Here is a 5,388-nt window from a genome sequence, read left to right as displayed (position 1 = left end):
GGGGGGGGGGGGGGGGGGGGGGGGGGGGGGGGGAGAGGGCAGAGGGAGAAAATCCCCAGACTCCCCACTGAGCGCGGAGACTGCGGGACTCTATCCCAGGACCCATGAGATCACCACTAAAGCCGAAACCAGGAGTCCCACACTCAACGACTGAGCCACCCAGGCACCCCTAAACCTTTCCTCTGCTTTTATGCTTCTTCTAATAGGACTGGGGGATGAGAGGGGGGAGAACCCTGCCCTTGAAAGTTTGTAATGTGTGCATTTCAGTTTTCATTTACCTAGTGTCCTACCTAAGAATGACTACCTCTTCATTACTAGTATACTAGCATCTACAAGGACAGGTTTAGGCAGATGGGACTTTTGCCCTCTGGGAATTTAAAAGACTATATAGGTAGCACAGTGATGGGTAAGTGCACAGAGAACAGATAAACCTGAGGCTGAGCACATCAAGCCCCATGGGGTCCTTAGACATAGTCAAGGGTGCAGCCATGGAATTTTTTCAATCACATTTATGAAACCTCTTAAGAGTAAGTTAGGATTGGAACCCCCAATGTAGTCATTCTAAACCCCAAGCCATATACTGTGTAAATTATTCTCCTCTCTCAGCATAAACAGAAATGGAAGATGATAGAGGATGTATCATCTAGATGTAGTAATAATGGTCTTAAATAATGGTCTTGTAGTGATGTGCATAAAATTGTCTAGATTCTAAATCTAGACTCTAGAAGGAGGAATTTTCACAAGTGTGGATGGAAGAAGAAACAGATTATCAAAGAAATAAGTAAACGTAAGAGTCAGGAATCCTATATTTACTTCAATTCTTCCCCTTTATTAAAATATGTAATAAGTCGGGGCACCTAGGTGGCTCAGTCATTAAGTGTCTGCCTTCGGCTCAGGTCATGATCCCGGGGTCCTGGGATCAAGCCCCGCATCGGGCTCCCTGCTCGGCGGGAAGCCTGCTTCTCCCTCTCCCACTCCCCGTGCTTGTGTTCCCTCTCTCGCTGTCTCTCTCTCTGTCAAATAAATAAATAAAATCTTAAAAAATAATAAAATAAAATAAAATATGTAATAAGTCTCTGGTGATCTAGCGATTTGAAATGTAATAATTGAAAACAAATCATATATTTTTCAATTTGTGGATACTTGGAAAGTTTTGCTCTCTTGTCCTAATTTAGTTCTCATTTTTTAAAAGATTTATTTATTTATTTGAGAGAGAGAACAAGCAGAGGGGGAGTAGCAGAGGGAGAAGGAGAAGCAGACTTCTGCTGAGCAGGGGACTGTAAGCAGGGCTGGATCCCAGGACCCTGAGATCATGACCTGAGCCGAAGGCAAGATGCTTAACTGACTGAGCCATCCAGGCGCCCCTAGTTCTCATTTTTTTTAAAAAAAACTCATTTAACAGTAAATATTTTCTATTATGTGCCAGGCACAATTTCTAGATTTTGAGGATATAGTAGGGAACAGAACACACAAAAATTCCTATCCTCAAAGAGCTTAACTTTACAGTTAAGTAGTAGGCTTGGGTGTGCATGCTGAAATAAAAACAAGATAAATTAATAAAATATTTAATGTATTAGAATAATGGTATGCTGTGGAGAAAAAGCAAGGGAGAAACAGTAAATAACGAGGTGTTAAAATTTTGAATAATTTGAGAGAACACCTGGAGGTGGTGGAGGTGTTTGGCCTATTATGCTGATATCTGAGGGAAGTGAACCAAGTGGAGGAAACAGTATGGGAAAGGGACCTGAAACTGGTTGTGTGCCCAACAAGGGAGAACAATAGTGAGGAGCCCCGTAAGAGGTGTGGGATGGAGTGTAGATGGGAAAGAAGCAAGGCTAAGGGGAGATTGAAGACACCAAAGATAATCATGGGAACTCTGGCTTGTATTTGAATAGGGTAGAAGCAGTGGAGAGTTTGATCAAAGGGGTAATATGATCGGATGTAAGGTTTGAACTCTGCTTCATAAAGAAGAGTCTATAAAGTTGGGACAAGGGTGAAATCAGGGAGACCAGTTTGGAGGCCGTTCCAGCAATCCAAGCTGGTGGCAGTAGAGTAGTGTTGTCAGATTTAGCAAATAAAAATACAGGACACCCAGTTAAATTTGAATTTCAGGTAAACAATATATATATATTTTTTTTTAGTACAAGTGTGTCCCATGCAATATTTGGGAAATTCAAATTTAACTGGGCATCCTATATTTTATCTGGTAAACTTATAGTGGAAGGAATGAGAAGTGGACAGATTCTGGATATGTTTTGAAGGAATTAACCATAGTATTTGCTAACAGATTGGATGTGAGAAGAGAGTCAAAGAGGACTCTTAGATTTTGGCCCAAGCAACTAGAAAGATGGAGTTGCCATTAACTAGAATAGGAAGACTGGGGGAGAGATGATGATCTTGGTTTTGGACATGTTGAGTTTGAGGTGTATATTAGTCACCCAAGTAGAGCTGTTAGGTCACCAATTGAATATAGGAGTATGAAATTCAGGAGAGGGGTCTGGGCTAGAGGTAACATCTTTGGGAATTGTCAGCTAATACAAGGTATTCACTTATTAACTTTTTATTGTGGAAAATTTCAAACATGTAAAAGTAGAAATCATTGGATGAATGAACTCCAGTGTACCTACCCATCACCTAGCTTTACCAAATAACCTAGGGGCAGTCTGTACCCCTCTCCAGGTCCCCCAATCTATCTACATTGTTTTAAAGCAAAGCACAAACATTAGATTATTTTAAATATTTACTTATTTTAGAGAGAGAGAGCACTAGCAGCAGGGGCAGAGGGAGAAGAAGAGAGAATCTCAAGCAGACTCCACGCTGAGTGCAGAGCCTGACTGGAGGCTTGGTCTCCTGACCCATGAGATCATGACCTGTGCTGAAACCCAGAGTCGGATGCTTAACCAACTGAGCCACACAGGCACCCCTTGCCTTTTATGCTTTAAAAGAATATAGTCATTTAAACTATAGAATTAACCACTCTGGATTTTGCTGATAACATTCCTCTGGTTCCATTTAACCCCTGTATTTTCTGTAAACTGGTCCTTAGATCTAGAAGCTTAACCAGATTAAGTCTCAATATTTTTGGCAAGTATACTTACTTGGTAATGCTTGGCACCTCCTGTTGAACTGAAACAAGGGCTAGTGTCTTTCTTTGTGATGAAAGATGAATTGAGAGGTTTAGGTGTTTTCAGCCTCATCTATTCATTATAAAGTTCCCAGTCAGCCTTTCACCTCATGGTTTTAATAGCCATTGATGATCATCGCCTAGATTCATTATTTTCAGGTGATAAGCTAATTCTACCATTCATTCTGTGTTTATTAGCTGGAATACCTCTATAAAGAAGAACTTTCTTACCATCTATATGTTGGTTACCTTGAGGTACATCTATTCTAGAAAGGTAAGATAAATGATTGATTCTCTTGTCTATCCTACCAATTTTCAGAATAATAAATTGGTTGCCTATCCTCCAAAGTGACTGATGAGGGTTTTTAAAAATATAATTATAAATTTAACAGAGGAAACCTCTTTAAGTTAGCTCTTCAGTAGTCTTTAGTCCTGGTAGTCTGATAACTTCCTTTTTCTCTGGGACAACAAGATGTCCCAGACTCATCTTGCACATTTCCTGCCCCAGACCTGGTTCCTTTTAGTGGTGAATGGTATTTCAAGACCAAAAGCTGGATGTGAATTATTGGCTCATATGTCTTGACCATTTTCTATAAGACTTTTATATGAAACAAAATGTTCTATTTATTTAAAGATTTTATTCAGTTTAGAAAGAGAGGGAGCATGAGTGGGGGGTGGGCAGGGAAGAGGTAGAGGGAGAAGGAGGAGCAGACTCCCCACTGATCATGGAGCCGGAGGCAGGGCTCATCCCAGGACCCAGAGATCATGACCTGAGCTGAAGATAGACACTTAACCATCTGAGGTGCCTCACAAAATGTTCTTTTTAAAAATTTTATGTAGTCAGGGCGTTGGGTGGCTCAGTCAGTTAAGCTTCTGGCTATTGATTTCAGCTCAGGTCATGATCTCTCAGACCTGGGATCAAGCCCCACGTCTGGCTCTGTGCTCAGTGCAGAGTTGCTTCAGATCCTCTCTCCCTCTCCCTCCCACTCACTCACTCTCAAATAAATAAATCTTTTTAAAAAATTTATGTAGTCAAATTTATCGGTGTTTTATTACTTCTGGATTTTGAATCAAAGTTTTCCCCACATCCAGGCTACAGAGGAATTTATCAGCTTCCCCCCCCAGTGCTTTTATGGTTTTATTTTTATATGATCTCTGATCCACTTGGATATTTTGTAGTGTATGATGAAAGGACTAGATTCAGTCTTAATCTTTTTTCATATAGCTGTTCTGTTATCCCAACTCTACTTTTTTTAAAAAAAGATTTTATTTAATTATGTGAGAGAGAGCTAGGGGAGGAGAAGAGGGAGAGCGACAAGCAGACTCCTTGCTGAATGCAGAGCCCGACTCAGGGCTTGATACCAGGACCCTGAGATTATGACCTGAGCCGAAACCAAGGGTCAGACAGTTAACTGACTGTGCCACCCAGGCACCCCTCAACTCTACTTTTTAAAAAATTTTATTATTACTATTTTTAAAAGATTTTATTTATTTATATGACAGAGAGAGACACAGCGAGAGAGGGAACACAAGCAGGGGGAGTGGGAGAGGGAGAAGCAGGCTTCCCGCGGAGCAGGGAGCCTGATGCGGGGCTCGATCCCAGGACCCTGGGACCATGACCTGAGCCGAAGGCAGACACTTAACGACTGAGCCACCCAGGCGCCCCTCAACTCTACTTAATAAAATGTCTTTCTCGAGGCACCTGGGTGGTTCAGTCGGTTAAGCGTCTGCCTTCGGCTGAGGTCGTGATCCCAGGGTCCTGGGATCAAGCCCTGCATCGGGCTCCTTGCTCAGCGGGGAGCCAGCCTGCTTCTCCCTCTCCCATTCCCCCTGCTTGTTTTCCCTCTCTTGCTGTGTCTCTCTCTGTCAAATAATAAAATATTTAAAAATAAATAAAATAAAATGTCTTTCTCTCCTCTATATTTGAGATGCTACCTTTATCATATATTCATATACATTTCCACTTTCAATTAGATCTATTGTTATAATCTATTCTACTGGCTTGTCTATCTAAACATGTACCGATATAATGCTGTAAAATTATAGAAGCTTTATAATATGTTTTTAATACCTGGGAGGGCTGGCTTCCCCCCGCAGCCGCTCCTTTTTTTTCCTTCTCCTCTTTCCTCTTTTTCTATTTCAGGATTTTCCTGGCTGGTCTTGCTTGTTTTCATTTCCAAATGAGCATTATAATCAGTTTTCTCCCTGTAGAAAAAAAAAGATGGTATTTTTATCGGGACATTTCAAAGTTATAAATTAACCTA

Source organism: Neomonachus schauinslandi, chromosome 1 (genome assembly GCF_002201575.2).
Source record: "Neomonachus schauinslandi chromosome 1, ASM220157v2, whole genome shotgun sequence".
Lineage (NCBI taxonomy): Eukaryota > Metazoa > Chordata > Mammalia > Carnivora > Phocidae > Neomonachus > Neomonachus schauinslandi.
This window is presented reverse-complemented; position numbering follows the sequence as displayed.